The sequence below is a fragment of the Miscanthus floridulus genome, chromosome 1, assembly GCF_019320115.1.
Source record: "Miscanthus floridulus cultivar M001 chromosome 1, ASM1932011v1, whole genome shotgun sequence".
Taxonomy (NCBI): domain Eukaryota; kingdom Viridiplantae; phylum Streptophyta; class Magnoliopsida; order Poales; family Poaceae; genus Miscanthus; species Miscanthus floridulus.
The window spans coordinates 194,782,470-194,809,327 of record NC_089580.1 but is presented as its reverse complement, the minus strand read 5'-3'; the positions used below and the strand labels follow the sequence as shown (position 1 = coordinate 194,809,327).

The window sequence follows — 26,858 nt, the reverse complement described above, 5'->3', positions numbered from 1 at the left end:
TCAAACTATGGAACATACAGCTGGATCGCCCCTCGTCTGCCGGGTGTCGTAAGAGCTGCACCCAGGGCACTTGTGCGCCAAGATGTGGAACTGCACGTTCGACGTCATGCCACAGTCGTTGCAAATGATCCATATCTGAATGTGAACCCAGGAACAAATCAACAAACCATCAGCACAGGGCTGAAGGCTGCCAATTTGACAGAGGACCCAAGGGAGACAGAGAGCCTGCTCTAAAGAATGTGTCCATACCATCTTCTGATAAATCGCGGGCACAAGGGAAGGAAGAGTTACTTGGATTGTGTTATGTCCCAAAATAAGTAACGTTTTGGACTTATAAACTTCTTGTTTAACCGTTCGTCTTATTCAATTTTTTTTATAAATATTATTTATTTTATTATGATTTATTTTTATCATTAGATATACTTTAATAATGACTTGTTTATTTTATTATTTACATAAAAAATTGAATAAGACAGACGGTCAAACAAGAAGATTAAAAGTAAAAAAATGTCACTTATTTTAGGACAGAGGGAGTACATGATAAGTTGCGTCAATGGAAAAGCAAGCTGTACCTCTTGATCCAGCTTTTGCCATATGTCCGATATGTTGCAGGAGAACCTGAGGAAAATGGTAGTTTAGCATTAGATTAGCTGGGATGGCCACGGTCTGTAAACACATTGGGTAAATGAGTCCCTGTGTCAAGTGGAGGCTTACTGCTGATGCCCTCTCATCTCGTACAGGCATTCCAGGTGAATCGTGTGTGTCCGCAATGGAGCACGCTGATAGCTTTCGTCGAGTCGAGTAGATACTGGGGCAGAAGTTGGTTAGGAGATGAGTTATCTGTCTATCTACTTCAAGAGATGTAGAGATGCTCATGCTCTCTTTGAAAAGTATATATTTATTCACCTCAATGCATACGGGGCAGTTGTGATGCATAGCTCTGTCCACGCAGCGGTGAGAATCCTTCAACAGAGAGGTGTAGCGGCAACCTGTAATAGAATAGAACATACCCACCGGTAGTTCAAACTTTCACAGGGACTTTAAAAATACCTAGTTCTTGCTCGAAGAAATGAACAAAATACTTAGTTGAAAACAAGCATACCACATTTGTCACAGTGATAGAATTTTTCTGCACCACCAGTTCTGTAAAAACAATTATAGCTTAGGACTCATAGGAGAAAACAGGTGGTTGCTATTTCGGAAGGTTCCTGGCATTATTCAAGATTTAATACTACTTGCCTACATATGCCACATCCATCACAGTGAAATTGGTTCTTTGATACCTGAAATGTCAGTGAACACGACACAAAACCGGAGAAAACAGAAGATGGAATACTTCTGAAATTATGTCCAAATTAGCGCATAAAATCATCAGCTACTTCGCTTAATACTTCAAAAACGAGCTTACATCATCACCGAAGAAGTTGCATTTCGCGCAGAAGTATTTACCGAGACATGCTCCACAATTTGAACAATCTTGTTGTACCTGTCAACAAATGAAATGATATTCATGTGACGCGCAGGTAACGCCAACATCACCTGAAAAACACTATTTCTGATTCATCAGGAAACTTACATCCTGTTCTTTATTGCGGAGAGAGCAGATAACCTGTGATGTTCACTGTTGTCGAAAAAAAACCCTGTAATGTTCAGAAAAAAAAGCAGAAAGGTAGGAGTAGTATCACCGTATGCCACTGCCAGAGGAGGCTCATAATTATTCAGAAGATTATTTATAAAGTAGAAAAGAAAGAGACAGTGACCGGTATCCGTCGCCCTGTTCGCTTGGCTTATAAGCCGTATTTTTTCAGCCAATGAACGGTATTTTTCTCTCACAGCAAATCAACCAATAGTACTTTCAGTCATGGTTTATCAGCCAAGCGAACTGGGTAGAACAGAAGAAGTGAAGAGCAAGCTAATCTGTATGCCATATTATTTATTTTGTTGTGTGAATGTGAATATAGGTTCTTTTGAAGTCTCATGTATGTAGACGTGAAATTTTTGCATTTTGGTCCCTTTTTAAAATATTTTTTACAAAAAGACTCCTGCCAAAACTTTTGCTACAAATAGACAATTTTTAAGCGTCTTAGGAAATCACGCCGATGTATGAAGGTCGGCGTCGACTGACACGACGCCGAGTCCTTGCCACGTCACCAACGACTCTGGGGCTGGCGCATGGGGCCCAGTACGTCGGCGTCGTGTCAGCTGATGCCACATGCCTAACTTCGGCACGGTGGGGAGTCAAGCTAAGCTCTTGGCACCATCCAGCGCGCGGCCCAGGCGGCCCAACAACGCTTCATGGGCCAAGAGGTCGGCATGCGATCAGCTGACGTCGAGACGCTAACCTCGGCGTGGCCCGACTCAACGCCGAGGTTCGGTCAGTTGAGGCTGCGCCGCGGCCCCCTTCTTCCTCCTCCCTCCATTCAGAACCAACAGGTGGTCATTTCCCACTCCCTCTCTCTTCCCACGAACCCTAAATCCTAAATCCAGCTCTTGGGAGGCCAGATCGAGGGTTTTGACGTTTTGCCAAGGTACTCCTCTTTCCCCTCTTTCATTTCATCCATTTAGATTCGGTTGTTTGTGTTTTTTTTAACCTGGCATTATAGGTTTGGTTCATGTTCATGTCATTCGTGCAATGTATGGTGGTTCAAATGATTGAATGACCCAAATGTATGGTTGTTGTTGTTGTTGTATATGTTCTAGTTTATAATCATTGAGTTAAATTTTGTGTTTGTTGGGATTCAGATTTGCTTAGGGTTTGTAATGAAAAGCTTATTTGGGAGGTATGGTGATTTAGTGTTAGTAGCTTTACATTGGTTGCAAGGTACTTTGGATTGATTTTTTTCTACGTAATGTTAGGATGCCAAGGCGTGGTAAAGCTCGTATTCCAAGGTAATCCCAATGTTTATTCATTATTTATGTAACAAATAGAAAACCCTAGGTTTAGGTTTTGTTCTCCGTTAATATGACTAAATTCTTTCAATTGTAGCTATGGTCGTCAGAGGGCAAATCCCTACGACCTAAAGCCTCTCCCTGAAGGTGTTCCTCGACCCATGTGCTTTTATGGTGATCCTTGCAAGGTAGACATCTCTGAAGATGAGGAAACATATAGACAGAGGTACTAGATGTGTCCCAATTATGCATGGGAACCTACAAAGCAACAACGTCGTGCATCGATTGTGAGGAACTTTTATTGTGTGTTAATTAATTTTCTTCTGATGTTAAGTATTGCTTATTTATTTGTTTTGTAACAATTTGTTTTTCTTGCAAACCGTTCCACCACTGTGTGACTTTGAGCAGTGGATTGACACTGAGATCAAGGAGTCAAACAAGCAGCATCTAGAAGGCCTGAAGGAGTGGGATGCGGAGGTTAAGGAGAGGTTTGAGCAGAGACGCAGACAGGAGGCTATAGAAAAGGAGCATAAGGAAGAGGAGGAAAGGAGGCGTGTTGCTGCGTACAGGGCGGAGAGGAGAAGAAGCTTGAGCGTGTGCGCCGAGCGAAGGCAGTGATGGAGGAGAATCCCGATGCCCAGAGGAAGGGAAAGTGGCATCGTTCCACTCAGTAGGTATTTGGTTTATTCATGAGCGATGTCGTGTAGCCTTGGACTTTTTTTACTATGTTGTAATGCACTCTGCTTTTATTTCAGATGAACTTATTCCCTGGACTTTTTTATTATATTGTAATGCACTATGCTTTTATTTTAGATGGTCTTATGCCCTGTACTTCGTTAACTATCCTAGGACTATAGTGCTACTGTTTGTATCACTGAAAAGGCTACTTGTGCTGTTGCAGTCACTGAAAGGGCTACAAGTACTCTTGCAGTCAATGAAAAGTCTATTTGAAAACTCACTGAAAAGCCTAGATTCGTTTACTGTTGTATCCGTATACGCAATGAATTAATATTAGAGTGATGTACTGTATTTAGATGAAGTGACAAAACACAGGTGTAGCCTTTTTAGATGAAATGACCAATCATGGTTGTAGGCTTTTCAGATGAAGCATCTAGCCTTTGTAGATTCAATAAATGAGTATGCACACAAGTTTTTTGTCAAGTAGCATTCATGGTGAACCTGCCTTCATCTCTGTATATAGTGCTCCATGTCTTGCTCCACATCCACACAACTTGTTTTCTGGTTTAGTTTTAGCAAATGTCGAGCAGAGGTTCCTCGAGTGAAAAGGGTTTCGGCGGAGGGAGAGGAAAGGGGGTGAGGAAGGGACCTCGGATTGTGTGGGAGGATTCTCTGGGTCCTGATTCTTTTGAAGAACCAATAGAGGAATTTCCTTTGGAGAGGAAGAGTGACTTCACCCATGAGAGACCTCTTAGATCATACGACAAGCGCATTGAAGATTGGCCAAAATGCCGCCACGGTTTGGATTGCGTTGTGCAGATGTACAACGACTGTGACGGTGGAGGCCATTGTTTCTTCAAATGCCTGCGAGGATTTGTATTTCCTTTGAACTCTCTCCTTTTTTAGATTTGCATTTGGTTTGTAGTAGTACTTACTGGTAGATGGGTTTTTAGGATTCAAGCTGTCCAGATAACTGTGGCTTCACTAGATGGGTCGACCCTCCTCCTATCTATCCCCATCAACAGTACATCACATATCTATAGGGACGCATCTTTGACCTAGAGTATGGCCCTAGAAGTGGTAATAGGGACAAGTTGGACGACGACAACAGCAATGATGTAGAGGAGGCACTATGCAATAATCCGTACTACCAGTGCCCGTACCATAAGAAGCACGGGCCTCCTTCTCCACCGCCACCGCCACCGCCGCCGTCAACTGGAGGATACTATGGGGAAGCGCAACTCAGTTCAATATGTGGGAGCATTATTAGGACCAACCTTTGTTAGTCAATCCGAATGTGGAATGCTTGTATGAGTTGTTCTTTTCAATCTCCTAAGGCATGCTAGGTTTAGTTTGCAACATGCCATTGTTAGTTTTCATGTGAGTGTGTAATCGTAGTACCTTTGCAACGTCTGTATCACTTGTTTCTTTCAATTCCCTAAGGCATGCTAGGTTTAGTTTGCGACATGCCATTGTTAGTTTTGATGTGAGTGTAATTGTTGTGCATTCGCTATTTCATAAATTATAGTTTACCTATCTCTAAGTTTCATGTACTATGGTTGATTCCCAAACTAAAAAAGATTTGACTCTCTCTAAAAATAGGGGATTGAAATCAAACCAACCTTCGGTTTTTCCTACAGGAACAAACATAAATATAGCATGTCTACTCTTATTAGTATAACTCTTGTTAGTAGAAGAGGAATCGTTGAGAAAGATTTTTCATTTGAATCATGCAAATAGGATTTCAACCTATACCAAAGGTTTAGAAGACCTCTGTCTTTAATACTTTATTCTTTCTTTTTTATGATTTATAGGCTCGGCGTCAAGTCGGACGACGCCGAGGTAGACCATGGCGTTGATTCAGCCCACGCCAACCCTAGGGTTTGGCTCGGCCGTTTACGTGAAGTGTTGGGCTAAGGCTCGACGTCGAGTCGGCCCACGCCAACTGTCGACAAAATATGGTCGGCAGTCTACCTAGGGGTATGCCCAAGGTAGTAGATTGTCGGCAGACAGATGCGCAAGCCACAAACAAGATGGTGACGCAATACAAACACGAGGTTTTATCTAGGTTCGGCCATCGAGAAGGCGTAATACCTACGTCCTGCGTCTGATTGTATTGTTGTATGTCAATGAGAGATGTTTTTTAGAGGGGTCCCCTGCCCGCCTTATATAGTCCGGAGGGCATGGTTATAGATCTAGAAACTAATCCTAGCCAGTTACAATTGCCATAGGTGGCCGGATAAGGATTCCTATTCTAACCGACCAGTATCTTGCTTGATCTCCAAATCTACCTTGACTCCTTGCGTGGGATTCCGAACAGGTTGGCTGGACCGCGCATCGTCTTCTAGTGGACCGAACCCCCTGATCCGGGTCGGCCCAAGCCTAGCCGTAAGGGTATAGGGGTTAATACCCCCATAGCTAGTCCCTGAGCACCATGTATTATGTTGTGACATGACGTTCGATCTCCTTTGACTAATGCGATCCGTCTTCATGTCATCTCCAACTGCTTGAAACATTGATCAATCGAATGCGCCAGCATTCTAGAGAGCAGTAGACCACAATTATAGCCGAAGATTCCGGTTGTCCGAAGAATGCATGGTGCTCCTAAAGAAAAAAAGAAAAAGATTTCTTTCCTTATCAAGTGTGCCCACTTGTATTTCTGAAAAGAAATGTAAGTGACCCTTGGACAATAGTAATTCTGGTAATCAGTCAAAGCGTAGGGGTCGATAAGATAAATACATTCACCGCAAGGTGAAGTGTGCCCACTTAGTCCTCGAGCCTGGTAGTAGGTGACGTAGGCACGTGGTGCCAGGGTCTAAAAAAGAATTTCCACTGAAGTTAAAAATCCAATCGTCGTACAAGCAATACGAGATGCACCGGAAGCTGCATCGTACCGATGTAGTCCCCCAGCTTGCTGGAAGGCGAAGTATAAGCTTTGTAGCAAGGTCCAAATAAATGCCTCTCGACTGTATGTAAGTACAAATCACATGTAGCCGAGGAGAGCGGTCTCCGAGCAGTGGTCAGAATAGTCCTTAAGCACGGTAGTGGTCGGAGCAGTCCCCGAGCACGGTAGTGGTCTGGGCAGTCCCCGAGCACAATAGTGGTCTGGACCATCCCTGAGCACGAGATGTGCGGCGAAGAACCAAATACCACTTGTACTATTATTTGGTGTATTTATTTATCTTCTTACTCTGTCAAGTCCAATCTGACACGTCTAGTCAAAAAAGTGGACGGGTATAGCACGTCATACTGCCTTCTTGTCCTTTCAAGCAAACAGTCACTTGGCACCTGTAAGGAGGTGCGTTAGTGTGGGCCCTCTCACACTGATAACGAAGAGGCGCATATATTGGCATAGATCTCGAGGTTGTGAAAACAACCATCTACGGCGCGTGCGCACGTCTCCCAAGAATCTCGGGCAGACAAAACAGTGGAACTCTTGGTTAAATATAGTATAGGATTGGTAAGTTACTTTTTACTGAACCCCATTACCATTCGCCACCGCAGCCTTCTTCTTCCTCTTGCCAACCCTAATACCTCTAAAATCATCACCAATCCCTCATCCACCGTATCTGCTTTCATCAGCAAGGCCAGATTCATGGCGAAAAGTGACGCCTAGAAGAAAACCAGAGTCATGGAGAAGGAGTGGTGGAAGTCAAGAAGCAACGAGCAGACCATCGAAGACTTCATCATCATGGGAGTACTCCACAACAAGGAACTCACAGGATGGCGGGCACTGGAGGGCGAGGGGTACCCCGATCCACAACCAGGTGAGATTGTGGTTTTCAAAGATTTCTTCAAGCGGGGTTTTGGGGTTCTAGTGCACCCTTTCCTTCAGGGGCTCTGTCTGTATTACGAGATTGGGATTTGCAATCTGCATCCCAACTCGATTCTTCTTGTCTCCACCTTCATTCATCTTTACGAAGCGTATGGTGGCTTCCAGCCCCATTTTGACTTCTTTCGCCATCTTTTCTGTCTATGGAAGAAAGGAAGCGGCGGCTCAAAGATAGCCGGAGGTGTGTACCTCAACCTTCATGACAGGATGAAGGTCCAGTACCTGCACTACCCTTGGAACACATCGCTTGATGACTGGTACAAGAAGTGGTTCTACATCCACAAAGAGCCGAACACGATCACACTGTGCGACGTGGGGTTCATTCCGAAGAAGAGGACCAGCTGGTCTGAGAAGCCTGGGCACCTGAAATAGATCCCAGAACTACTTGGGATGATCTCATGGAAGAAACTAGATGGTCCGAGCATGGTCGGGAACTTCATCAGCTGAAGGATTCAGCCCTACCAGAGGAGGGTACATCCCGGCTATGAGTACCAAGGTAGTGCAGACCCAATGAGGACAAGGCAGGAGGCGCTTGACAAGATCGAAGTCAGAGCCAGAATTGGAGAGCTATTTAACTTAACTCATCCAAATTATGTCAGATTGAGCGACATTGAGCACGCTTTCAAGCTTGCTCGACCTCCCCCAAAGGTAAATCATCCTGCCTTGTACCCGTAGTTTTATGTTGTAAGAGAAACTTACTGTGTTATCTCCTTTGTGTTTCCCAGATTAATGGCCAGGATAGAGCAACAGTGTTCGTGTCTCCACCCCCTAGTGTAGATTGGCCGCAAGTTGTCGGCCCAACCGCCTAGACCAGCGCCGAGATCAAAGACGTCGACTGGACCGTGCTCGGAGTTGGGGAGGAGACAGCGGCCAAAGCTGTTGGTAAGCGGTCGGCGGCCAGCAAGCCTCGTCAGGTGATCTTTACATTGTCAGACGATGAAACAGAGGATGAAGACATCTTTTGACTTGTCCCTCGAAAGAGGAGGAGGCAACTGGAGTCAACGAAGCAATGTGGCTCCTCCGTGCCGGTGGGACCCGCATCGCCGACCACTGCATCGCAGAGGACAAGCGGCGAAGGGGTCGAGCACCAAGCCCCGGCGCTAGTGCTGGATGTAGAAGGAGACCAGGTGTCACCTGCACAACACATGGAGCAAGCACGACCGAAGAGATGTGCCTTTGCCACATCATTCCACGCTTCCAACATGTAAGTATTTGTAACTTTGATATAAGCTTGCAATTTTTTATTGACTATGGTTGCCTTCTGAACTTATCTTGGATGTACTAGGTCGGCGTCCATCGAAAATTTGGATCAACTAGCCGAGAGCAGCATGGCTCCAGCAACAGTTGCAGAGAAGACTACGCAGCAGCCGACCATGGAGGAAAACATAGCAGAAGGTCCACCGGAACCTCAGACCACAAGCGGTCAGACAACAGTCCCCGAGTAGGGGGTCGAGAGAAGAGCCGAGCCAAGCGCAAGTGCTCCGAGCACTAACCCTGCTGAGGGCGACACTTCAGCACCAAGGGTAATGGGTCAGACCGAGGAGCAGCGGACGGAGGCGAGAGCACAGACACGTTTATCGATGCTGCAGCCTATGGGAAGGCTATAGTGATCGTAAAAGCTGCCAACTTCGGACCAGCACCGATACCCGAAGAAGAGGCTGAAGAGGACGAAGTAGAAGAGGTGCTGGGCCATCCACAGGATAGATGACAACATGTATATGTGTCGCGCTGGCTGAACGACCAATGGGTTGTTCATGAGGAAATCCCAATGGTCGAAGAGACCATGAAAGTTGAACGAGCGGCGAAACGACTAGTGACGGAAGTCCAGGTATGCTTTGCTTGACCACCTGATCTTGCCATCTAGTCATACTATCTTACTTAGCTTTTTTCATGTAGGACTTAATGAAGACCGCAAGGTACCGCAAGAAATGCTTCGACCAGATTGAGGGGATCACAGCAAGCAATAAAGAACTGGCGGCCGAAGTGGAACGCTTGCGCCACCAACTTGAAGCCGCCAACCATGAGAGGACGGAGCAAGAGGCGCAGAACCAGAACTTGGTCGTCCAACTCAGTAACAAAGAGCAGGAAAAAACAAGTAAGTAGTTACTTTATCACAATGATTGCATGACAAGTGTTGTTGCATTGTTGGTAGTAACAGCCATAGTGCAGGCTTAGAAGCCAAAGTAGTCCATCTCTGAGAGGAGAATAGTCGTGCGGTCATAGAGTGTGATTGCCTAAAGGAGGACAACAGGAAACTGGCGCATGACCAGTCGTAGCTCCGGGACCACACGACCAAGATGAAAGAGGAACTGAAAAGTAAGTGTTCCAGACCCCTTTGCTCACTTTTGTTTCCCACCTTATCTTGTCATGGTATGATGTTTTAATGTCTTGTGCGGTTTGCAGTTTTAAAAGTCAATGCCAAGAAGCATCTACAAGCCATGATGAAAGATCATGATGGCTGGAAGGCGTGATGCCAAGAGATCACCGAGGATCGGGACACATGGAAAAACTGGTGCCAGGATGTGGCAACGGGCATTTTGCCAGTCCTCAACCTTATCGACCCAGCGCTTACGGAGGACGTGCCAAGGACGCTATAGCTCGGACTGGTCAATAGATGCCGAAAGGCATGGGGATGGTTCCAAGAGTTCATGAAGGAGGCGGGTGAGTACACAGGCGCATATGTGCTAAGCATAGTACGTGCTCACTACCCCTTGATCGATCTCAAGCGCTTGGAGGCTAGATACCCAAAGGAGGTAGATCCAGACAAGGCTGAGGAGCTTCGGATGACCCAGCTGGACTTGTCGACAAAAATAATTGGCGACATTAACTTGTGTGGAGGCGGGACAGCACCTGTATAGGGTATGCCATCAACAAGTTAGCTAGAAACGCCATCAGTTTTGAGCCAACCGGCGAAGCCTGCGGTCTCAACCAGCCAGGCATCGGCGGGGCCATCTTCTTCAGCTCGACCAGTACAAGAGTCCCTGGGACTTGAGCACGATGTCAGGCCCAGCGAGCAGCAGGTGCCGCATGACCCGACCAGCCAATAATATAGGCTATAGCTGTAGAAGAAGATGTAGTTGTGTTATTGTAAACTTAGACCTTTTCAGGCAAGCTTGTAATAACGTAACTGTATATTAGTATAAGCTTGTTTGTTTTGTGGAAAATGTATTTAAGCTTGGATCTCGTGTTGGTGTAACTAAGTGATAACATGTTAGCGTTCTGTTTAGTTGTACTAGTTTAGTCGACATGTCATCCTAAAAGGTTTGTACGGCCTTGGTTTGCCATGTAGTCGGAGTGTGAGGTGCGTAGCCTGAGCACACGTAGACGCAGACAAGTCAAACCAGAGGGGACCTGCCGATCACCCGTAGCATAGAGAGCAGATCCCATGCACGCGTTGGGAGCAACCAGAGACAGGGCCTGCTCCAAAAACCCAGGAAGGAATGGTGGTCAGTTTTGACTGGTTGAGTTAGAATAACCATAGACTTCGAAGTGACACATTAGAGTGGTTGGAGAAATCATAATAGCTTTATTGAATTAAATCAAAAGTACAAGAGGAGTACATATCTTAGTAGTTAAGCATAGAAATGTCTAAGCTTGTTGATGTGCCATGAATTGGGTACGTCCGTATCGTCCAGGTGAGCTAACTTGTAAGACGTTGGTCGTGTGACTTCCTTGATCATGAAGGGCCCTTCCCATGGAGTTTCGAGTTTGTGGACACCAGCCTGATTCGTCTTCCACTTCAGGACCAGGTCCCCAACCACGAAGAACTATTCCTTAATGTTCTTGTTGTAGTACCTGCGCAAAACAGCAAGGTATTTGGCTGTACGTACGCAAGAATCAAGCCGCTTCTCTTCTGCACTATTCACTTCTAGCTCCCACGCTTCATTGACCTTGTCTTTGTCGAAGTTCTCTACCCTTGCTAATCTAAAGGCTATATCCACTGGGAGCACTGCCTCAGCATCGTAAACCATAAAGTATGGTGATACGCCGGTATTACGACTGGGCTAGGTTCTGAGGCCCCAGACCACGGCTGGTAACTCTTTGAGCCATCTTCCAAGAGCTTTGTCATTTTCTCTATACATCCTCTTCTTCAGTGCGTCTAAGATCATACCCGTTTGCCCGCTTGACCTATCCATTAGCTCTGGGATACGCCATTGAGACATATTTTACTACTATGCTCCTTTCATCGCAGAAGTCCTAAAAAGCATTCCCGGTGAACTGAGTACCCAGATCAGTGATGATGCTGTTGGGTATGCCAAAGCGGTGGATGACCTGGTCGATGAATGTGACAGCCTTTTTCGAAGATGCCTATACTAGAGGCATGTACTCTATCCACTTAGAAAATTTGTCAATCAGCACAAAGACACATGTGAATTTCCCAGGAGCCGGTTTGAAGGGCCCGATCATATCCAGTCCCCAGCATGCGAAGGGCCAAGAGGCTGGTATTGTCTGGATCTCATGTGCTGGTACGTGGATTCTCTTGGTGAAGAACTGACAACCCTCACAATGGCAGACTAGCTTCTCTGCATCGGCTATAGCTGACGGCCAATAGAACCCTGCTCAGAAAGCCTTGCCAACCAGTGTTCTCAAGGCCACATGGTTGTCGCAGGAGCCAGAGTGGATTTGGTCCAAGAGATGTTTGCCATCCTCTTGGGTTATACACTTCATCAAGATTTCCTCCTTTGCGTTCTTACGCCATAATTTGCCATCGACGAGCAGGTATTGCTTACTGCGACGCATCAGGCGTTTGTTTTCTGTCCGATCAGTGTAACCGCTACCATCTATCAGGTACTTGATGAAAGGTACTCTCCAGTCAGGCTCATTGGTGGTCGGAGGTGGCTCGGTGGTGCTTGATGCCGGAACCGTAGCTACCAATAGCTAGTCTAGAAGCTTGTCGACCATGGGGTCTTCCTTTTCGATGGAAGGCGTGAGCAGGTCTTGAATGAATACACCATGTGGGACTTTGGCTCAGGATGATCCTAACTTTGATAGCGCATCTGCTGCTTGATTTTTGTCTTGGACCACGTGTGCGTACTCGATGCCGTAGAACTTGCCTTCCAGCTTTCTGATCGATTTACAGTATGCATCCATCGTTTCACTGGTTGTGTCCCAGTCCTTGTTGAGTTGGTTGATGACCAGAGCCGAGTCTCCATAAACATAGAGATGTTTGACACCAAGCTCGACCGCAATGCGCAAACCATACAGGCATGCTTCGTACTCGGCAGCATTATTCGATGCTGGGAAATAAATCCTGAGGACGTACCGGAGCTGCTCCTTGGATGGTGACATGAAAAGGACTCCTGCTCCTACACTATCGATGTTGAGAGAGTCATCGAAGTATATCTTCCAATACTCATTGGGCCCCTGAGAGGCGGGTGTGCTTAAGTCTGTCCACTCGACGATCAAATCGACGAGTGCCTGAGACTTGATTGTAGTACGGCTTGCAAATTCCAAGGAGAAAGGGCATAGCTCCATTGCCCATTTGACAATGTGCCCGTTTGCATCCTTGTTGCGAATGATGTCTCCCAGAGGGTACTCAGTCATGACCATCACACGATATCCATCGAAGTAATGTTTCAACTTTCAGGATGTTATCAGTATGGTGTAGATCAGTTTCTGAATCTGTGGGTACCTGGTCTTAGATTTATTGAGTACCTCACTGATGAAATAGATTGGTTGCTGTACCTTGTAGGCATGGCCAGGCTCATCGCGCTCGACCACCATGGCAGTGGAGACCACCTAATTAGTTGCTGCAATGTAAAGTAGGAGAGTTTCATCTTCTCTAGGAGTAGTGAGGACCGAAGGTGATGTAAGGTATTGTTTCAGCTATGTGAAGGCAGCGTCTGCTTCCTCTAACCACTCAAACTTTTTGGATGCTTTGAGCAGCTTGAAAAATGGTAGTCCTTTCTCTCCTAATCTTGATATGAAACGACTGAGAGTAGCCATGCATCCGGTAAGCTTCTGGATATCCTTCACCTTTTTGGGCGACTTCATGTCTAAGACAGCTTTGACTTTCTCCGGGTTAGGGCGTATGCCATCGTGACTGATGACATTGCCAAGCGGTATACCAGAAGGAACACCAAAGATGCACTTCTTTGGGTTTAACTTCCATTGAAATGTATTAAGGGCCGCAAAGGTGCATGCCAGGTCATCAACAAGGGTATGTGCTTCCTTGGTCTTGACAACTACATCATCAACATAAGCCTTGATGAGGTCATCTTTTATCTCATCTTTGAGGCAGACCTGTATGGCGCATTGATAGGTAGCCTCGACGTTCTTGAGCCCAAACGACATGGTCATGTAGCAGTAGGCGCCGAAAGGCATGATAAAAGATGTCTTGATCTAGTCGTCCTTTTTGAGAGCAATCTGGTGATAACCAGAGTAGCAATCGAGAAAGGAAAACAGCTCGCAATCGGCGGTTGAATCTATGACCTCATCTATGTGAGGTAAGCCAAAGGAGTCCTTAGGGCAGTGTTTGTTGAGATTAGTGTAATCAACGCACATTCTCCATTCATTATTCTTTTTGCGTACAAGAACCGGGTTGGCCAACCACTCTGGATGATACACTTCTTTGATAAATCTAGCTACCAAAAGCTGTGTAACTTCTACCCTAATCACCTCCTTCTTATCGCGAGTGAACCGTCATAGCTTCTGCTTGATAGGTTTGGCCTTGCCATTGACATTCAAGGAGTCTCGATCAAACTCCGAGGTACACCGGGCATGTCAGTAGGTTTCCATGCGAACACATCTATGTTGCTCCTCAAGAACCTGACGAGTGCGTCTTCCTATTTGGGATCCAGGTTGGCCCTGATAAGGGCCGTTTTGCTGGGATCACCGTCGACCAGCTGGATCACCTTGTGCTCCTTGGACTTGATGTTCTTGCGTGGAGCCTTCAGCTCTGGGATCTCCAGGTGGTTGGCTGAGGTCTTCTTGGCATTGAGCATGGTTTCAGCCATGCGAATAGAGAGGTTGTGAGCCTCTGCTATTTTGAAGTTGTCATCTTCGTAGGTATATGTTGCATATACATTGCCCCTGAGAGTTAGAACCCCTTTCTCGGTAGGCATCTTGAGCACCAAATACCTGTAATGAGGTATGGCCATGAACTTGGTGAGCAATGGTCAACCAAGGATAGCATGGTAGGTGCCGTCAAAGTTAGCAACCACAAAGTTGATGTAGTCGGTGTGGAAGTGGTCTGGGGTCCCAAATTACACGGGTAGCGTGATCTGCCCAAGAGGTGTAGAGCTCTATCCGGGGAGAACACCCCAGAACGGTGCCTCGTATGGTTTGAGATCCGCCTAGGTTATCTTCAGGGCTGGCAAACTATTCTTGAACAATATATCAATGGAACTACCGCCATCAATCAGCACCCTGTCGAACTGAACCTTGTTGATACAAGGGTCGAGGACCAGGGGAAAATGCCCTAGCTCAGGTATTGCCGCCCATTGGTCCTTCCTGTTGAAGGAGATCTCATGGTGATACCAAGGAGGGAGCTGCGGATTGGCGATGAGGTTGTCGGTGTTGGCCACGTTCAAGCAGGCGCGGGCGAGTAGCTTGTGTTCTCGTTTGGTCTTGATGGACATTTTGCCTCCAATGATGGTGTGGACGCGATCGGTTGGCTTGATGTACTTGTGACGGAGATCTGTGTCTTCATTGTCGTTGTCCTCGTTGCGCTGTTCCCCTATGTCGTTAGGCTTGTCGGATGTATCCAGAGCCTATTGACGCGTGTAGATAGACTTGAGAACATGGCAATTCTCCATGGTATGATTTGACTTGGGATGGAGCTGGCAAGGCCCTTTCAATGCTTTGGCGTAGTCTTCTTCGTAGTTACGACATCCACCACCTTTTTTAACGGTGTTGACCTCGTCGTCGCCTTCCCGAGCATGCTTGCCCCTGTAATCGTCACGGCGGTTACGCCGCTGATTACGTTGGTCGCGGTGGTCGTGGGAGTCGTTGTGCTGGTTGCGGCGGTCAAAATTGTCGTTCCGACCATGGTTGTTGCGGTAGTCGTCGCGGTGTGGTGGGTGGTCAAAGCGTGGAACCCTTGCTGCTTCTTCGATAATTATCTTTTTAGCGTCGTCGGTGTCCGCATATTTCTTAGCAGTGGCCAGGAGCGTTGTGACTGATTCAGGTCTCTTGTGGAGGAGCTTGTCCCGTAGGGCATCGTGGAAGCGGAGACCAGTGATGAAAGCCTTGATTGCCTCGTTGTCGAAGATTGATGGGACCTTGATACGCATCTCCGAGAAACGCCAGACGTACTCGCGTAGTGGCTCATCTTTCCGGTCTCGAATCTGCTGCAGATCATATTTGTTGTCGGGTTGCTCGCAAGTAGCAATAAAGTTGTTGATGAAAGCCTGCTTGAGCTCTTACCAAGAATCAAAGTAGTTCGCCGGCAAGCTGACCAGCCACTGGTGACCTACGTGGCCAACAATGACTGGGAAGTAGTTAGACATGACGTGCTCATCAGCTATGGCTAATCTACACACAGTTTCATAGAGCATGACCCATAATTCGGGGTTCTCCTTACCGTCGTACTTCTAAAGTTTTTTGAGCTTGAAGTTCTTGGGCCATATGACTTGGCGAAGGTATGGAGTAAACTGCTTCAAACCCAGAGGGCCGTGGGCAGTATCATATTCCATACGGTGATAGCTTTCGTGGGATGCACGATCGTTGCCTCTTTGGTTGATGCGATCGCGCAGATCATGTCCTCCGAGGTAATGGCAGAGATCGTTATTGCCATCACGGCGATCTTGGTAGCCATCCTAATTAACCCTACGACCGTGGTTATCGTGGTGATTATTGTGGTTGTCTCAGCGGTTGTTGTCCTAAACGTCGCGGTGGTTGTCCTCCCGACGGTGGTTGACGTCCCGACCACCATCATGGCCACTGTTTCCACCTTGACGGTTGTCTGATGGGTCGTTGTTGCACGAGCCACGTTGGTTTGGTGGCTATGAGCGACTTGAGTACTGGTGGCTGTGGCTTGACTCGACTGAGACGGATGGAGCCTAGGCTTGATTTACAATCTCTGCGGTCTGAGCCATAGCAGCTGTCAGAAAAGCTTGTATATCATCGTGAACTACCTGGGTTTCCGGGGTATTGGGTAGTCGTTGCATTGTCACCATAGCAACAGCTACGTTGGCGCTTGGAGTCCTGAAAACCTATTTGTCCCCCACCCTGTCGAAGGCATTGTTGAGGTCACGTGGCTAGACCCTTATGCGTCGTGCCTCCTCTTTTGCCTCGGCTTCGATTTGTCAGCGATTAAACCGGTCAATATTGTGTGCTTCGCGTGCAAGCCTTTCTTGTTCTGTTTTGCCAACTACCGATGGTTCGTCATTACTGACAACATTGATCAAGTCCCCTCGCCTTGGTGGGAAAGACAGGAATTGTGGGAACCCCAGGGCATGATCTGGGATATCCAGATCGTATTCAACGCCTTCATCGTCATGATGCTGGAGCTCGGTGTGGACGGAGGCATTAGATGCGATGCCAGACGAGGAGCTGGAGCCACCCTCTTGGACTGTGTGGACAGATCCTTCTCAATAATCCTCAATCTAGACCATGTTGATGAAGTTGTGTAGGCCATAGGGCTAGGCCTGGTAGTTCTCCGTCGAGGCTTCGTACTCGGAGAGCCAGAGACTCATCGCGAAGGCTGGCTGGTGACGAGCGGAGCGCCCTTCAGGAGTAGATGTGACAACAAGATCCGTACTGAGTCGTGCAGGATGACTGGCCCGAGCTGGTTGGGTAGATCTATTGTGGGTAGCGGTTACCTGCTCATTAGGTTGACTTTGAATTGAACTTACCAGAGCTAGGGTTTCAGCAAGTTTGGTGCTGACCCGATCGATGGAGTCAAGCAGGTCGGTGTTGTCGATTTGCTTCCCTTTGTAGCGAGGAAGCGGACGACGAGTTGTTGGCGTGGCTGAAGATGATGTGGGCGTGGTCAGAGCCAGATCCACCATGGTCGGAGCCAGATCCACCGTGGTCGGAGCCAGATCCACCATGGTCGGAGCCGTTCCCATTGTGGTTGGAGCCATAGCCGATGCAGGTGAGGCAGTGGTTGACGCAGATTGAATCCGCGCCTCCTCCATGGTCATGGCGATGAAGTCGTCGGAACCAATGGTCGAGGTGATCTGGCCGACAGTGAACATGAGGCCGTTTGGCGTAGCCATGGAGCCGGGGATGATGACCATCTTGTTTGCTTGGAGAGCAGTACGCACACCCCCTACCTGGCGCGCCACTGTTGATGAAATATGGTCGGCAGTCTATCTAGGGGTATGCCCAAGATAGTAGATTGTCGGCAGACAGATGCGCAAGCCACAAACAAGAAGGTGATGCAAGATAAACACGAGGTTTTATCCAGGTTCGGCTACCGAGAAGGCGTAATACCTACGTCCTGCGTCTGATTGTATTGTTGTATATCAATGAGAGATGTTTTTAGAGGGGTCCCCTGCCCACCTTATATAGTCCGGAGGGTAGGGTTATAGATCTGGAAATTAATCCTAGCCAGTTACAATTGCCATAGGTGGCCGGATAAGGATTCCTATTCTAACCGACTAGGATCTTGCTTGATCTCCAAATCTGCCTTGACTCCTTGCGCGGGATTCCGAACAGGTTGGCCAGACTACGCGTCGTCTTCTAGTGGACTGAACCCCCTGATCTAGGCCGGCCCAAGCCTAGCCATAAGGGTATAGGGGTTAATACCCCCACACCAACCCTAGGGTTTGGATCACCATGGCCCATGCTAGGTTTGGGCTAAACCTCGGCGCTGAGTCAGCCCACGCTGAGATCGGACAGCTAGGCGCCGAGTCGAGCCACGCTGATGTTTGGGCCACGGGCTTCGTCGGGTCAGGCCACACGCCTACCTCGGCGTTTAATATTTTCATGCCGAGATTAACGGCTCGGTGTCAATTGACTAAACGCCGAGGTGCCCACCCTCGGCGTGTGTTCAATTGACGCTGAGCTCCTAGGTTCACCAAAAAACAATGAACTGAGCATACACATAACACATAATACACATAATACATGACAGAATACATGAGCATATAGAATTTCACATAACAAATGACCACACCGACATACACATTCATTCAACATCCATACATACATAAGGTCCAACACATTCAACATCCAACATAGTCCAACACATTCAACATCCATACATAGTCCATACATATGCTTCATCAATCATCCAACATAGTCCAAACATAGTACAAGGTCCATACATAGTGCATTACATAAGGTCCAATGCATACATAGTCCATGCACAAAAGAAGCATATGAAGTCTTTGGATCTTTTAGCTCGCTCCTTGTCTAATGCTCCATCATTTTCTCCTTGTCTCTCTTTTTTCCTATAGTAGTCCATTTTCACAACTTTTAGCGGATATTGAGCTAAGTTAGAAACCATTAATGAGACTACCTTCACATAGCTATTTGGTGTTTGCTAAAATCTAAGCCAAGTATCATGATTACCATATCAAAAGATGTACCTTAACATGGACGACGAGCGTAACGCTTTCCCCTCCCAAACGGATAGGTACTTGGAGTGTACCTATCCACTGGTCTGAGCGTCCTCTGTGGACGTCCAAAACCAGAGGGGCCTTGAGTTCCTTGGGGTGCATCTTCAAGCTGGGACATGCCAATCTCATCATACTCATGCTCATAGTACTCTCCCTGTCCTTCATCATCTTCTCCCTGGTGTTCTCCTTCATCATCATAAGGACCATGTCCTTGACCACCCTCTGCACTAGTTGTTGCACCATGTGAAGAAGAAGTCCTACCAACATGTGCACCATGTGAAGATGAAGTCCCTCCAACATGTGCAGTAGAAGGTCCAGCACCAAGCTGTTGTGGGACTACCACATCCGGGGCACGTCTACATCCAAGGCGTGCAGCTACCTTTCGGAGGCGATGCATGGCACGCTGCATTTTGAAAGCACTATTAGTAAGTGGGGTTGGTCGCAAAACTATATAAAGATGTAACATCAACTGAATGACAGGAGACTACCCAAATGTGCTGTCATAACATGGAGGCCTCATCAGGATCGCCCACAGGAATCATCAATGCCCTTCCTTGCTCGGCCGTTGTCCTCATTATCTTCGTGCTCTATGCAACAAAACAAAAATTTAAGTCTCCATCACAGTAAAGACCTCAGAGATGGAAATAGTTGTATCACTTACAGCTCTGGCTAACGCAGGGGCGATCTCAACTTGCCTGCCTTCTCGGATAGCTTGGTCATATGGGTTGTTGCCCTCATCCTCGCTCGCAATGTCAGTAATGTCTTGCTCCGTCCAAGCAGGCCTTAATTGAAGCCTTGTTCGTTGACCAAGCCAAACAAGGTAATCATCGAATGCCTTGTCACGATGGACGGCGTGGATGCCCATGTTGTTCTGCTCCATCAACATCCACTCATCAATGTAGCACTGGTGCTCCAGCTGCCAGTTGGTGATCTTCTTCTTTTTTTTGTCTATTGAACCTGCAAATTTTACACCATAGCGGCAATATGAAGGCCTACTCAATGATTCATTCATGTGAAATGAACAAAATATTGCATGTTACGTACTTGTGGAGCTGCCAACCGGTGGAGAAATCCTTGGGCGAAGAAGGCTGCAGCCTACCAAACTACCATGCTACACGGTGAGGGAGATGGTACTCCACTGTATAGAAACAAATAAGGGGGGGTCCTCATCATCTAGATGTCCTCGTCTGCCGTGCACAAGGAGCTCAAGTTGAGATCTGTGACTTGCCTCCACCAATATGGGCGCCATTCAACCTGTACACAATGTCGTCATCAACTAGTCAATGCTCAATTTGTGCACATATCCTCGATTAGGCCAAAAGGGTGGGAAACTTACATGCTATGGCAAAAGGGTGTCCAGCTCGTTGGTGAAGCTGATGTACGTGTGGCGTGACACGTGGTAAGTTCCATGGGCTCGCTTGTAGAGGTGTGCCATGGTAGGGCGACAACTGAGTCTCCTTGAGGAAACCAAGGTTGTGGGGGGTCAAGCTAAGGCGGTCTCCCAACTGGAAGCCTCTCCCACATCCAAATCTACAAAAAAGAGTGGAAACTTGCATGTTAATCACTTTTGTTAAGAAAAAACATTGAATTGTAGTGGAAACTTGTACAACTTTACTTTATTACCTAGAATAGTGTGATGCACCCTGACATTGTAGCGTGCGCGCCTCTAGGACGGCGGCAAGCCTCGCAAAGCTGACGGTACAGGAAGGCAAGTATAGCCGCACCCCAACTCCTATTGCTGGCATCCTCCCAGTTCCAAAGGCACGGGATGTACATCTCGGACACCGTGTCTCTAGTGCCGTCAGGGAAGAGAACCATACCAAACATGTGCAGGACGTAGTCCGACAGTAGTATGTCACGGTCTGGGCGTCTACGTTGGGTGGGCACTCCTGAAACTGCTGACGAAGCCACCTCAGGGACACCCCACTGCTACATCGTTTCTTGCTAGCCTCAACTGCTGCTAGGGGACGTCCCAAGAAGTGCTCAATCTGCTGCTGCCATCCTTCAAACTCCATGTCTCCTATCACTTGGAATCCTTGGATTTTGACTCCAAGGATCATGGCAACGTCCTCGAGAGTGGCTGTCATCTCCCCACATGGTAGGTGAAAGCTATGTCTCTAGATGCCACAGATCTATCAACGCCGTCAGCGCCGCTGGGTCGATCACTCTCCGACCACGGCTCGGGGACTTCGTCGCTCGCTCCTCGACCTGTGCTCGGGGACTGCCTCGACCACTCTCTGACCACGGCTTGGGGACTTCGTCGCTCGCTCCTCGACCTGTGCTCGGGGACTGCCTCGACCACTCTCCGACCACAGCTCGAGGACTTTGCGTTTCAACTACATGCGACTGGCGACTCGCATACAGTTGGGATATTCTTTCTCGTTTAGACCTTGCTACAAGGCTCATACCTCGCCTTCCAGCAAGCTCGGGGACTATATCGGTACGATGCACCTGCCGGTACATCTCGTATCGCCTGTACGACGATTGAGTATAAACAACTTAACTGGGAATTCTTTTTAGACCCTGGCACCACGTGCCTACGTCACCTACTACCAGGCTTGGGGACTAAGTGGGCACACTTCACCTTGCAGTGAATGTGCTTGTTTTTCGACCACTACACCTCTGATGATCAAGGATGCTACGCTTCAAGATGCACTTACATTTCTTTTTAGAAATACAAGTGGGCACACTTCCCGGGACAGAAATCTTTTTCTTTCTTCTTAAGAGCACCATACATTCTTCGGACAACCTACTTCTCCGGCGACAACAGTGGTCGGAGATGTCAAGAACTCAAGCCTCACTGTTCGGAGAAGGTTGAAACGGCGTGTCGCATCAGAATACATGGCGCTCGGGGACTAGCTGTGGGGGATATACCCCCGGGTACCACAAGATGGTACATGGGCCGCACCATCCGAGGTGGCCCGACCCGTGAGATCAAGACGTGCACGGCGCTGCTTGGCGTGCACCGCAAGACATTGTAATAGTACCAAATAGGATACTTTACTTGTAACCTTGTCCCTTCAGAGTATATAAGGAGGGGCAAGGGTCTCCTAGAGGACAGATCCAAAGAGGTTAATCTATATACATCTCAATACAATACACCAAAGACACAGGACGTAGGGTATTACGTCGATCAGACGGCCCGAACCTGTCTAAATCGCTGTCTCTGCGCCTTGTGTCACCATCTGGTTCCTGATTACACGCACCGTCTACCGACAATCTACCACCACGGGCACCCCCCTCGGTGGACTGCCGACCATATTTCGTCGACAGGTGGCGTGCCTCGATGACAAACATGAGCAACGATAGCAAGGTTCGCCAGCTTTAGGAGGGGCGTGTACCTCTCATCGTAGACCATGGTCGTAGAGGCCTCATGTGTCATTGGCCTCAGCACATTCAAAACCTGCAAAAAAAAGACAAGCATGAAAAAGTATTAGTTCATGTCACTTTATAAAGAGCATGGACTATAGAGCAAAAGATGAACAATGCACTGTTTCATACGAATTATTGAATATACCTCTCCGTTCTCGATCCTCCGAGCCCGGTGGTGCTCATCGAACCTTGGATCAAGAAGGTGGAACCGATCCATCCTGCAACATAAGGAATGCCAAAGCATTAGTATAAGTTAAAGCATGTATATGTGGTACGAAGTAACATAACAATAAAAAAACAAAAGTAAACCAATACACTATTACACAAAGCAGTTCAAGTAGCTAGCTTGGTGGATACCTGTTGTCTAAGTAGTTCAGGACATTTTCTCTTATTGTGGCCCGTCTTATGGCAACCAGAGTAACGGCTCTTTTAGGTGTCCTCTACAAAATGTGTCCCAACCTTACTCGTGGTTGATCTACCTTTCGTGGCTCGGTCCATGTCCATCCTGAATCGCTTCCACCGCCTAGGTCCTCTACTCTTCTAGAGTAAACCAAGATCAGCCATATACTTGGGGCCATCATAAGTAGGCCATTGACTCTTGTCAAGAAATGGCTCGAACTGAGGATTCTAGGTGCTCATTAGGTTCCTCAAAGAGAACTCCATGGCCATACAGGGAGGGACCTCAGCGTCAACACGTCTAAGGCGACAGGCTGTAATCATGTGGGAGCAAGGCCTATGGTATATGGTCGGTTTTCCACATGTACACTTATTCTCATTGATCACTACTTTATGTTTTTGAGCACCCCGGTCTTCACCACCAATGTTAGTTCCACCACCCTCTAGAATCTCATATCCATGGTTGATCGGATCGAAACATGAACCCTTCTGCCGTTTAGACTTTTTCTTTAAGAAAGCTAGTTCCTAAGATGCTAAAAGTGGCCAAGCTTTGCCTGCTATCCATAGAGACCTCGCATGCTTCTTCCTCGAAATGAACCAAGCATTCAACTTGTAGAAGGTGAATGAGGCAATAGCAGTCACAGGTAGACCACGACAACCTCTTAGAAGGCTATTGAACATCTCTGCCATGTTACTAGTCATGAAGCCCCATCTCCAACCTCTGGTGTCATATGCAAGTGACCACTTATCCTTCGACGCCATCAACTCGCTCAAGAATTGCCTACCATCAACATTTGTGGCTAACTTCAGGGCATCTAGCTTGTCTTTGAATAATTGAACCTCTTGCTGCCTACAAACCTCCTCAAATAATTTGAAGTTGTCCTTTGTGTGATCATGCCTTATAAGATTCTGAGCAAGATGTCTGGTGCACCACCGGTGATGTATTTGGCCGTAACCAGGAATCTCTTGTTCTATGACATTCAGAATGGCAGCATGCCTATTGGATATCACACAAACATCATGTCCCAGACCAATTACCACTTGTCTTACTAGCCTGAGAAACCAACACCAACTATCCATGTCCTCCTTCCGAACAATCGCAAAGGCCAATGGCACAAGTTGGTCTTCTACATCTATCCCAATACAAACAAGCATTGTTCCTTCAAATTTCTCTGTAAGAAAGGTCCCATCAATTGAGACGACGGGCCTGCAATGCTTGAATGCTTCGATGCTCTGCCCGAACGCCCAAAAGGCCCTTCCAAATACCTGGCTACCATTCCTTGTTTCACCCTCCTTAGGTAAATACTCGAAGTGCATCCCAGGATTTACAGCCCTCATTGCGTTCAACATTACAGGGAGGCGCTCATAAGCTTCTTCCTAATTTCTAAATATTATTTCCAGTGCACGCTGCTTTGTCCTCCATGCTTTTCCATACTTGACATAGTAATTATACCGTTGGAAGATGATCTCAACCAACGCGGACACCGTAATGGTTGGCATATGCTTCATCACGGGGCATAACTGCCTTGCAATGAACCTAGAATTGAGCTGCAGATGGTTCTCTTCTGCCTCATTAGTGGCACAAACATATGGTTGCTTCATTGAGGTAATCTTCCATTTGCCTGCCTTCGTCTTCCTAGCACATACTCTCCAACCACACTGTTGTTCTTCACAAGCAACAGTGTACCTCTTATCCTTGAATGAATTGATGACCCTAAAAGGTCGGTTGTGTACAATGGAGTACTCTTGCAACCATGATTTCAACTCATCCATGGTATCAAACAATATGCCCTTCCATATGATGAGGCAACTGCTAACATCAGGCACTGTTGTATCACTTGGCTCACCATCAGCTACTGCCCTGTGACCATGGCTAAGGTCCTCGAAATCACCAACTAGTGGATCTCTCCAAGGCAAGATCCTAGACAATATCTCTATTTCCCTAAAATTGAGACGACCAACAGGGCGATCGTCATCAGAGTCTTCGGCTATCTCCTCTACGAAGGATTCATCATCTCCAGCTATCTCCATGTCAAAATGGTTCGTAGCCCTAGCATCACCAAAGTCTTCTTCACCACTAAGATCATCTTCATCGCTAAGCTCATCCTCAATAGAAAAGTCTCCGCTAGCATCGTCCAAACCTTCTTCTACATCACCAATTACATAATCATCATCCTCTTCATCACTATCACGATTGCCCTCACCATCAGCAACCGCATTCTCCTCCTCATCTCCACCGCCCTCAAACCAACCTCCACACGCTCGAGCGATCCAAACACTTCACCACCACCATAGCCTAGTTGTGTGACAAGTATTTCTTCTTCAGAAAAAGGACCATAACCTATGTGAGCGGGGAAAGATGGGCATGCTTCAAAGTTATCATTTCCTAAGCCGAACTCCTTACTTACTACTAAATCCAAAGATCGCACTTCTGAGGCCAATACAATTGCCTTGTAATCATTCCATTCAGACTCGCTTGTAATTTTGAGCAACCGCTTGATCCGAGGACCCTTCGACGACCCAACATCTATGACACCTTCAAACTGAACATGCACGTCTCCTTCATTCCAGCCTAACTTAACCTTCACTCGCTCCACTAACTGGGTCAAAGATGGTGTTTCAGAAAAAATCATCAACTCCTCACACATGTCCAGAAATTCTAAACTATCATCTCTTGTCCTAACAATACGGCCTCCATGATGCAACCTCACTAATTTATCCATCTACAGCCATCACACAACAAGTAGTGTCACATATCAATATATCATACGAGTTTCAATCCAATAAGTAGAAACTAAAATATATCATTTCATCTTTTTCAACCCCAACAACATAATCATTTCTAGTCATAAAAAATTGAAATCTAATGACCAACAAATAACTAAAATACATACTAACCCTAATGACTAATAAATAACTAACCCTAATGACACCTACAATAAACAAATAACCCTAATGACCAAAATAACTAGAAACCAAACTAACCTAACATGTTCAGCACATAAAACAGTTAAACAACAATGCACTCAATTAACCTAAGCCATATATTTTGCAAATGCAAATACACATATACCAAAACAACATACACCCATGATTCCACATGATTAGAGACAATACAAGCACATCTACGCGGATAGATTGGAGGAGGGGAGGGACCATTACCTCGAGGAAGCTTCGGGAGACGAGATCCGGGCACCTAGGGTCGCATTTGGGGGTTAGGGTTTCGTGGGGGCCGTGGGGGAGACGAACAGAGAGCCGGCGCTTTCAGAATGGAGGGAGGAAGAAGAAGGGGGCCGCGGCGCGGCTTCAAGAGTCTAGACCTCGGTGTTGAGTCGGGCCGCGCCGAGTCTGGTGGCTCGGCGTTAAGTGACCCCGCGCCGAGCTATTGGGCCACGAAGCGTTGTTGGGCCGCCTGGGCCGCGCGCCGGATGGTGCCAATAGCTCGGCGTGTAGTCCCACCACGCCGAGGTTGGGCATGTGGCGTTGGCTGACACAACGCCGACGTGTCGGACCCCATGCGCCACCGTGTCGCCGTCGACTGGGGTCGTCCGTGACGTGGCAAGACCTCGGCGTCGTGTCAGTCGACGCGACCCTCATACCTTGGCGTCATGTTCTAAGACACCTAAAAATGGTCTATTTTCAGCAAATATTTTGGCATAGGTCTTTTTGTAAAAAATATTTTTAAAAGGGACCAAAATGCAAAAATTTCACTATGTAGACCAGGACAAGAAAACAACGCCTCCTGTCACTGACCAGCTTGATGTCGTGACGGGGAACCACGTGGCGGTCATGGACGCTGCCCTCCAGTGAATCCTGCAAAGAGGAAATCAGGCTAATACCACTGGGGTGAATGAATGATAGTACGGGTACTCATCTGTATCGGTGTATCCTGTTTGAACAAGCTCGAAACATCCAAAATTCAGAGGATACAGTGCGAGGTCTTGACCTTTGGCTTCGTTGTGGCAGTGCCTCCAATCAAATACCTCGCCGCAGCACGGCGCCCGTATCTTGCATTTCCTCCTGTAGTGCACACACCTGGCGTCCCGGGAGTGTTTGGTCCCGACAAGAAAATGATCGCAAAGAGAGGTCGGTTGCAGAGAGGAGAGAAGCTAAGCCATGGCCATGAGAAAATGTTGGTGTTACTGTTACCCGTATCGCTCTGGTCCGGCGTCACCGTCCAT

At 47.3% G+C, this 26,858-nt stretch overlaps 1 pseudogene; it reads right to left on the bottom strand.

The window, feature by feature from the left end:
• LOC136507870 (E3 ubiquitin-protein ligase RZFP34-like) lies at positions 1 to 26,858 on the bottom strand (annotated as a pseudogene).